The following is a 10,883-nucleotide window of genomic DNA, read 5'->3' as shown; positions in this document are numbered from 1 at the left end:
AAACTCTCCACAAAAGCAGAGGCAATCCATTTTAAAATTCAACTACATTTGCATTGCTCTGCTGGCAGTGGGTAAGGCTGGGAGGGGTTCAATCCATGCAAGTTCAGGATTAGTCCATCAGATTAGGGATGGGGAGACCTGGTTACATTCCGCCATGATACTCACTGCGTAACCCCAGGCCTTAGGTACCTTAGATGACCCTAAGGTAAGCCTTAGCTTACCTTACAGGGGCACTGAGACTAAAATGCAGGCAAGAAGAACCACTTGAAAAAGGGTGGAATTTTTAAAAGAGAGAAGTGTCAAGAGCAAGGCATTCAAACAAAGCCAGCATCTACTAGTAGAACTAGATGTAGAAATATAGCCTATACACACACAAAAGAGCAATCCTAAACTGGTCTGCTCAGAATCCTAAAGTCTATTCAATGGGGCATACAAGGGAGTTGTTTTATGCAGTGGCCCTTCAGTGGAGGAAACAGAAAGACACAGGATGGTTTTTTTAAGGGGGGCAGTGAGTTTCATAATATCCCCACCAATACTAATAAATATTTCATTTGACATAATTCAGGATCAATTCATTAATCTCTCCTTTGATTTTATGGCCACATTTCCCCATTTGTTTGGGGCTGAACCTATTCCAAAATTATGGACCCAGATTTAGCCCCTCACCAAATCAAGAAGAAGAGGAGATTGGATTTATACCCCGCCCTTCACTTGGAGTCTCAGAGCGGCTTACAAACTCCTTTCCCTTCCCCTCCCCACAACAGACACCCTGTGAGGTGGGTGGGGCTGAGAGAACTCTGACACAAACTGCTCTTTTTCAAGGACAGCTGTGCCAGAGCTTGTGACTGACCCAAGGTCACATCAGCAGGTGCAAGTGGAGGAGTGGGGAGTCAAACCCGGTTCTCCCAGATTAGAGTCCGCACACTCAACCTCTACACCAAACTGGCTCTCAAATCAACAGGAATATCAATGTCTGGACAACCTGCTGTCACTTTTATTTGTATAAAACAGATTCACAACATGTCTTTGCTAAGCCTCAACTCTTACAGGTCCCAAAACGTGGTTGGAAGATGCATGATGGAGTCATGTGGGTGGGATGGCCTGGATGGAAGACAGGGTTCCCAATGCTGCCTGGGTAAATGCTGGGAGATTGGGGGAGGGGGATGGAGAGGATGTAGTTTAGGAAGGATGGTGATGCCACTTCTGGGTAATACTGTAGGAGTTTCCTCTAATTTCTATATGATGGAAACCAGGGGAAATCCATGGAGCATCACTATGGAGGTCATTTTTTGCCCTGCTCCGCAATTTCTTGAGTACAGGATATTGGAACTGGGGGCAGCAAGGAATCCCCTATCAGGCCTGGGAAATCAGGAAGCCTAATGGGAGACCGTCTTGAGCTCCATGTAGAAGATTTTTGTGATATACATGTAATAAATAAATAAAGATGTTACATGATCACCAACAAAATGGAAAAAACCAGCCACTCATTATTTATCATGTTGATTGTGTGTATTATACTGTTCTTAATGCACTATTTTGAGTCTCAGCATGAAAGGCAAACTAGAAGTAGAGACCATTGCACTTAAAGTTTAGTATAATGCAGTCAATAAAGCAGGGATTCCACAAATGGAGAACAATGCAGTGAAACAATATATTACATATAATAAGCAATGTAATAAAACCGGATTACAAAATTAGGGAACAATGTAATAAACATAGCATAATATATACAATGAAGATTGCCTTAAATTCCACAGATATTAATTCCAAACTTATTCACTTTATAAGAATGCCCTCCTGAGCAATTCCATTTTACATATACTGCAAAATGGTGGGAATATGGGAGCTTTTCTTTGCTGAGAGTCTGTCACAAATTGGGGCTGTTTTTTGTAATTGTATTATCAGTCTGAGGGGATAGCCACACAATACACAGAAATGTATATAAGAGCACCAATTCCATTTTTTAAATTATCAATCTGAGGGGGGTTTGTAATGGAGAAGTGGAGAGGCTTACTGATGGAGCAAGTCCCACCATGTTCAGTAGGACTTACTCCTATGTATGATGTGTTGAGCACATCATTTTTCCAGAACAAAATGATGTAGCAAGAATCTAGATTAAGATCAGGATTGTCAGGGCAAATATTCCAGTTATTCCTGTATCCAACTGCATATTCCAAAAACAGGCTCTTAATAGTACAATCCTACACAGGTCTATTCAGTAGGGCTTACTCACATGAAAGTGTTTTTAGGATTACACCGTTAGTATTTTAAGATGAAGTGGCAATTTAAATGGATTCAGCCTTCTGCTAGAGTCCATTGAGCCACTGAAAGTTTGTTCTTAGGGGATCAATGGACCCTCAGGAATACAGGGGCAAAAAGAGGAAATGCAGTGTGTGGGGGGGAACAGTGGAAACCACCATGCCCTCTTAAGAAAATTTGAGTGCTCTTACGTCTTTGAAATATGCAATCAACCCAGGCCAGTATCTCCGCAAGTATGTGATTTAAGGAACACTTCTGAAGGTGAACTCACAATCAAAATGATTTCAGTTTTGTATATTATGTTGTTTTAATTGTATATTATATTGTTTTAATATCTCTGCAAGGTACAGGCCCACTCCAGTGATGAAGTGTCTTAGGGAATAAGACAAGGGAATAAACAGGTAAGTTTAGCAGATGTGCAAGGAAAGGGTAAGTGGCATTTTAAAAAAAAAATGTATATAAAAGTTTTAATATAAAATTCTACCACGATAGGCTAAGTGAAAAGGGTTAAAATACTAAGGACAAATTGTTAAAAATACCTTTAGGTACCAACATTGCGTAACTTTTCATTGTTGTTGCTGCTCAAACTACTTAGGTGTTGTTAATTTTAGTTCTAAACAGGCTCAGAAGTTCTTGGCAAGTTTTACTGCAGTATAGGAAGGGTTAAATAGAGGGTCAAACAAAGGAAAAGAATTAAAACTGAGGGTACAGGGCTATCTTAAACTCCAATATCACTTTGAAACATATTATACCTATAAAGTAAAAATAGCAGAGACTACAAATAGTGAGCTCACAGATAAGGTTAAACCTTAGGCAGATTTTTATAACAGAAAAAGGAAAACAAATAACAAAACAAACTACAGATAGTGTTTCAATACAGCTAGTGACTATACAGCTAGTGACTATAACGGGAACAGTGACTATAACACTATTAAGGTTAGCATTTACAACGGGAACAGTGACTATAACACTATTAAGATTAGCATTTACATAAATAGGGAGTTGCCCAAAAGACCAACACAACCACATTTATTTATTTATTTATTATTTACTATTTTTGATTTATATCCCACCCTGCCTGCACAATTTTAGAAGGTGTAACTTCTCTCAAACAAGGGGGCTTGTGAAGAAGAAACTGAAAGGAAGGGTAAGGCAGTCAAATCCCTTTGGGAAGCTTAGACACTATTTAAAATTACAATTCTAGAAGCTCAGATAAAATGTATACCACAGGTTAGAAAAGGTACAAATAGGTATTTTAAAAGGTCTACTTGGTTAACAAACAAAGCATTGGAAGCAGTAAAAAGTAAGAAGGGTTCCTTTAAGCGGTGGAAGGCTAGTCCAAGTTAGGTAAATAAAAGGAAGCACAGACTGTGGCAAATAAAAGGCAAGCCATTGATTAGACAAGCAAAAAGGGACTATGAGGAACATAAAGACCAACAATAAAAAGGTCTTCAAATACATTAGTAGCAGAAACAGCTAGGGAGGTAGTTGGGCCTTTGGATGACCATGGGGTCAAAGGATTACTAAAGGATGATAGGGAAATGGCAAAAGAGTTGAATGTGGAAGATAGGAGGTGCTTGCCCACTCCAGAACCACTGATTTCAGGAGGGTTGTTGAAAGACCTGAGTCAGATGGAAGTGACGAGAGAGGAGGTCCAAAAACCGATAGACAAATTAAAAACTGATGAATCACCAGCCCCAGATGGAATACATCCAAGAGTTCTGAAAGAACTCAAATGTGAACTTGTGGATTTCGTGACAAAAATATGCAATCTATCACTAAAAGCTGCCTCCATTCCTGAGGACTGGAACGTAGCTAATGTAACCCCCATCTTTAAAAAAGGTTCCAGAGGAGATCCAGGAAATTACAGGCCGGTCAGTCTAACATTGATACTGGGTAAATTGGTGGAATCCATTATTAAAGATAAAATAAGTAGGCATGTTGACGAACAAAAGCTATTGAGGAAGAATCAGCATGGATTCTGTAAGTGAAGATCTTGCCTCACTAACCTTTTAGAGTTCATTGAGGGGGTGAACAAGCATGTGGACAAGCGTGGCCCAAAAGATGTTGTTTACCTAGGCTTCCAGAAAGCTTTTGAAAAAGTTCCTCATCAAAGGCTCCTAAGTAAACTCAGCAGTCGTAGTATAAGAGGACAAGTCCTCTTGTGGATTAAACACTGGTTAATTAACAGGAAACAGCGAGTGAGTATAAATGAGCAGTTTTCACAGTGGAGGGTGCTAAGCAGTGGAGTACCACAGGGCTTGGTACTAGATCTGGTGCTTTTTAACTTGTTCATTAATGATTTGGAGTTGGGAGTAAGCAGTGGAGTGGCTAAGTTTGCGGATGACACTAAGTTGTTCAGGGTGGTGAGAACCAGGGAGGGTTGTGAGGCACTCCAGAGGGATCTTTGAAGGCCAAACGAATGGGCATCAATGTGGCAAATGAGGTTCAACATGGGCAAGTGCAAAGCAATGCACATTGGAATTAAAAATCCTAACTATAAATACACGTTGATGAGGTCCAAACTGGCGAATACTGACCAAGAGAGAAATCTTGGAGTTGTGGTAGATAACTCACTGACTCAGTGTGTAACAGCAATAAAAAAGGCAAATGCTATGCTGGGGATTATTAGGAAGGGAATTAAAAACAGATCAACCAGTATCGTAATGCCTCTGTATAAATCAATGGTGCAGCCTCATTTGGAATACTGTGTGCAGTTCTGGTCACCGCACCTCAAAAAAGATATTATAACATTAGCAAAAGTACAGAAACAGCAACTAAAAAGATTAAGTGGGTGGGACACTTTCCCTATGAAAGGTTAAACAGGTTGGGGCTCTTTAGCTTGGAAAAACAACAACTGAGGGATGACATGATACAAGTTTACAAAATTATGCATGGGATGGAGAAAGTAAAGAAAGAAGTACTTTTCTCCCTTTGTCACACTACAAGAACTCATGGGCACTGAATGAAATTAATGAGCAGTAAGCTTAGAACAGATCGAAGGAAGAACTTCTTCACCCAAAGAGTAATTAACATGTGGAATTCACTGCCACAGGCAGTGGTGGTAGCTACAAGCATAGCTTCAAGAGGGGATTAAATAAACATAAGGAGCAGAGGTCTATCAGTGGCTATTAGACACAAGGTATAGATGGAACACCTCTGTCTGGGCAGTGATGCTCTGTATTCTTGGTGCTTGGGGGGGGGAACAGTTGGAGGGCTTCTGGAATTCTGGCCCCACTGGTGGACTTCCTGATGGCACCTGGTTTTTTGGCCACTGTGTGATACAGAGTGTTGGATTGGATGGGTCATTGGCCTGATCCAACATGGCTTATGTCCAAATCTTATGAGGAAAGGCTGAAAGAGTTGGGTATGTTTAGCCTGGGAAAGAGAAGGCTTAGAGGGGACATGATTGCAGTCTTCAAATATTTGAAGAGCTGTCATGTAGAAGATGGAGCAGATCTATTCTCTCTTGCTCTGGATCGCAAGACTGGATCTAATGGCTGGAAATTACAAGTCAGTCGTTACCGGCTAAATATCAGGAGAAACTTCCTAACTGTAAGAGTGGTTGAGCAATGGAATAGACTGCCTCGGGAGGTGGTGGATGCTCCTTCGCAAGACATTTTCAAGTGGAGGCTGGACGACCATCTTTCGGGTATGTTGTAGGGCTATCTTTCAGCTATGTTCCTGCAGAGTGCTGGGGGTTGGACTAGATGACCTTCAAGGTCCCTTCCAACTCTAATATTCTATGATTCCATGTTCTGAATTGTAAGAGACAGCATTGAAATATCCTAAACAAATAAATAAATGTACTAAGCTTCCTAAAGGCCTCCACATGTTGAGCAGCTGCAGTCTAGCAGTCTTGGTCAGTCCAAGTAGCCAAAGGTATAACAAGTAAGATAGAGGCATGGAGCCAGACTAGTACTTCCATGAGTGCAAGAGGAAACTTGGTGTGATTTACTCATCTCTTACCTCCTATAGCAGCCCTAAATGACCCCCTGAAATCCTGTTCCTATGGGTTCCCCTGTCCCCCAGGAATAGGATTTGGGGTGATGTCTCCAGCTGCTGCAAGAAGGCAAGGTGAGAAAGTCATGCTGTGCAGTTGAAAATCCTTAGGCCTAAGGAAATGCCAGTCTGGATTCAAGCCAGACAGCACCACACTCTTCAGCATCCCAGAACATGTCATCTGAAAAATGAAACAGCAACCACAACCACACTTTTGTGCAAATTGTTCTGTTCCTGGCTTTTAAAGAACATAGACATTGTGAAGTCAGCGGCCTGTTTAGCTGTTATACATCCTAACCTACTCTTTAGTTTTCCAGTGGGGATCACTCAACATTTTGTTTTTCAGCATGAAGATTAACATTAAAAGTGTACACACTTAAACTCTTTTTAACAGTCTTTCCTGCAAAGCATACCATAGATCAGTGGTTCCCAAGCTTATTTGGCCTACCGCCCCCTTTTCAGAAAAAAAATTACTCAGCGCCCCCCTGGAAATCTACCTTCAAGAAGTGGACAAAAAGATGCAGTGACAAATTTGCACATAGTAAAGAAAGATGTTGTTGTAAATAAGGCACTTTGAAGTTCAAAATCATAAAAGTATTTTATAAAATCAACCATAGTAACATTTGCATACACACAGAAAATTAAGATAACAAAGGATAATATTAAAATAAAAATCACAAATGACATTAAAATAATTCTAATGAGAAGGATGAACCTGGTGCACTGCTATCAATTTATTAAAGTTTGGCTCTATTTTTGTCAGCAGCAATCTTAAATCACCGCGATTAGCTATTTGCAGTCGGTTTCTTTTTTCAGTTAACAGATTTGTGACTGCACTGAACCCACATTCCACTAAATATGTTGAAGGAAATGCACTTAGAAACTTTTGTACTGTAGCCCATAATCCAAAGAATTGTTGGTAGCCATCTTTGAATTTGAATTTCAATTCCTCATTTGTTGTTACTTCTATAAGTTCTTCTTGTAATTCTGGAGATTTTTCTGTGTCTGTACTTGAAAAAAGGTCCAAAACCCAGTTGGGTACGTTCGTTTTAAATTGTTGATTAAAGTCAGAATAGAGAGTCTCCAAGGGCTGACAATAGGTAAGCAAGTCTTCATCATATTTTTCTGTTGATAAATTTGGAAACTGGCTGAATTCTCCTCGTCCTAAATTTCGTTTGTACAGAAGAAGTTTTGCCACAAACGCAGAAATGACAATTTTTGTTTTGATTAAATTCGGCTCATTGCCTTGGAGCTGTAGATTTATTTCATTAAATTTATTAAACAAGTCTGTCAAATAAGCTATGTCTTTTTTTGAATCAATCTAGTTGGCTTGTAAAGCATCATCTTTGTTTTCTAGGAACTCTAGCATTGAGTCAAAGAGTTTATAAAACCGATCCGAACAGGCACCTTTTGATAGCCAACAAACTTCTGTATAACCCAGCAAGCAATTGAATTCTTCATCAGGGTCATCTTCGGTCGGGGTCACAACACCGCCTAGTGACCCCGGGCCCAAAGGAGGCCAGGCTTGCGGCCACAAGGGCTAGGTCCTTTTCAGTGGCGGCTCCTACCTGGTGGAATGAGCTCCCAGAGATCAGGGCCCTGTGGGACCTGGTACAGTTCTGCAGGGCCTGCAAGACGGAGCTCTTCCGCCAGGCTTTTGAATAGGAGCTGCTGCCGCCACTACCACCACCGTGCAACTGCAAAGCAGTTCCGCTGCGTCGGGCTGACTGGCCAGCTGAAATATCATGGCCCATGGCATCCCCCCCCCCTTTTTTGACCCCATTGGGATATGCAATAGGGAGTAAGTATTGTAGTCATTATGTATCCTGTGAGATGTGCATTTTTGCCTAAACTGTTTTAACTGTTGACTTTTACTGCACTTGTGCCTTAATTGTTTTAACTTCTTGTATTTTTATCGCACTTTTGTGCCTGTGTAAGCCGCCCTGAGCCCGTGTGCGGGGAGGGCGGGGTATAAATGAAATAAAATAAATAAATAGTTTTTAGTACAAAGTTGTCCAAACAATCTGTCATTCAGTAAATTGCTTCTGATTTTGTTGACCGCTGTAATGACGTAATATACTTACCTATGTAGGCGTTCATTCAGATGTTTGGCAACTAGATGTTGACGATGAATGACACAGTGTACAGTAAATACATTTGGAACCACTTTTTTAAAATATGTAAGAAACCCCTGTAGCGCTCCATCATTGCTGGAGCACCATCATTACCAACTGACAATGTATTACTCAGGGGAATTTCTTTTTCTTTAAAAAACTCTTCCAATGCATGAAATATCGATTCTCCTTTGGTATCAGTTTGCAAATTTTTAGCAAATAATAATTCTTGGCAAATTTTTCCTTCTTTTATGAATCACACGTTTGCTAAAAGCAAAGCTTCATTTCCTCGCAAAGTTGACTCATCAAGCTGTATAGAGAACTGGGATGTGGTTTTTTTTTTGGGGGGGGTTATAATTCTTTTATTTATTTACATATGTGAACATATAACAAAGACAAAAAACAGAACATATAAACTAAAACAGATCATCTTATATCATACATCATTGTTCCTTGTATCTATAAAACCAGAAAATATTTGTGTAAGTTTACTATGGATTAATGTTTTTTCTAGCCATTTATACACATTTGACCACACTTTTTGAAAAACTGAATTTATATTTCCGTGAAAATTTTGAGTTAAATTATCAATTTCAACCACTTCAATCACTTTATTAATGAAATCCCATCTATGGGGTATCTTTTCACTCTTCCAGAACTTTGCCAGTACTATTCTTGCTGATGTCATTAAATGAATTACCACATATTTTTCATCCTTTTTCCAATTTTCAGGTAGTATATTTAATAGAAATATTTCGGGATCTAGCGGAATTTGTAAACACTTACATTAATATCAAATGAACCTCCTTCCAGTATTTCTTTACTGCAGTGCAGGTCCACCAAGTGTGATAAAAAGAACCCACCTGAGATTTGCATTTCCAACATTTATTATTGGTACCAGGATAAAAACGGGCCAATCTATCAGGTGTCAGATGCCAATGGTGGAACATCTTAAAGACATTCTCTTTTAACGGGATGGCCTTCAGCCACATCACATTCTGCCATATCTTTTCCCATTTATTTAATTCAATAGCATGCCCTATATTTCTGGCCCAAGCAGTCATTGATACTTTAACAGCCTCATCCCGCATCTTATAGTCTAACATAAAAGAATAGAATTTACATATCAACTTAACATCTGGGCCTAAAAATATTTTATCAAGTTCTGACATTCCTGAACAGAAGCCTATTTGTTTATCTTTTATATACCTGGATACTAGTTGATTTCTTTCCCACCAGGATAACTGAATCTGTTGGGATTGTAAAGTTTCTTGCGATTTAAGCACATTATTTTTGTGTAACAAAACATCATAGCTCAGAGCGCAGGTATCAGTCATCAAATTTGGCAAAGAAATCGCTTCAAGCGGAGCTACCCACCTTGGAATTTTATTATAAAATAGAATTTTTATCTCATTCCAAACTTTTATTAAACTTGCCAGTTTGATGTAGTGGTTAAGTGTGCGGACTCTAATCTGGGAGAACCGGGTTTGATTCCCCACTCCTCCACATGCACCTGCTGATGTGACCTTGGGTCAGTCACAAGCTCTGGCACAGCTGTCCTTGAAAAAGAGCAGTTTCTGTCAAGAGCTCTCTCAGCCCCACCCACCTCACAGGGTGTCTGTTGTGGGGAGGGGAAGGGAAAGGAGTTTGTAAGCCGCTCTGAGACTCCAAGTGAAGAGCGGGGTATAAATCCAATCTCTTCTTCTTCTTCTTCTTATCAGATGTTGTTTGAAGTATGAGTGCGATTCATATTTTGCAAGCCATAAAAAGGAATGCCATCTTAACATTAAATTGTGACCCTCGATATTTAAGATCCTAGGATTGCTAAGAAGTATCCACTCTCGTAGCCATGTGAGTGCAGCTGCTTGGTAGTAAAAGAGAACTGGGATGTTTTTAAATATTCACATAATGAGTCTTCAGTATCTTGAGCCATTTCATCAATTCTTCGTTGCACTGTATTATTGCTCAAATAAATGTTCTTGGTAATATCAGGTGCCAGCTTGTGTAGCATGGTGTGTATTACCTCACTTATAGCCGGTAGAATAAGTTCTTCAACAACAGAATGCGGTTTTCCCAATTTAGCAGTCAGTAACAAAATGTTGTAAGAAGCACGCAGCCCATCGTCATCTTGTTTGGATGCTATTGAAGAGTTGGCTTTCTCAAGAAGTTTTCTTTAAGTGCTTGGAAATAAGGTAAATCCTTATCTTTCTTATCAGCATGAACCTTTGTCAAATGTTCTTGTGGTCTTGTAGGCTTCATAGCTTCATTTGGTAAGCGTTTTTGGCAAATCAGGCACATCGGTAATGTATTGTTTCCAGGCGACTGAATAAAGCCATAGTTCAAATATTGAATACTATATTGCCTACATATTTTCTTGGGTTCAACCATGATATTATCTGTAAAAAAGTAAAATTTCTGTGTTTATTTATAAAACAATTAATATTACCGGCAGCAGGCATGAATTATAGTTCTTCCCACCACTGGGTAATAACACCCCCTCCCCCCACA

The sequence above is a fragment of the Gekko japonicus genome, unplaced genomic scaffold (genome assembly GCF_001447785.1).
Source record: "Gekko japonicus isolate JY-2015 unplaced genomic scaffold, Gekko_japonicus_V1.1 scaffold332, whole genome shotgun sequence".
NCBI classification, from domain to species: domain Eukaryota; kingdom Metazoa; phylum Chordata; class Lepidosauria; order Squamata; family Gekkonidae; genus Gekko; species Gekko japonicus.
Note: the sequence above shows the minus strand (reverse complement) of the source record.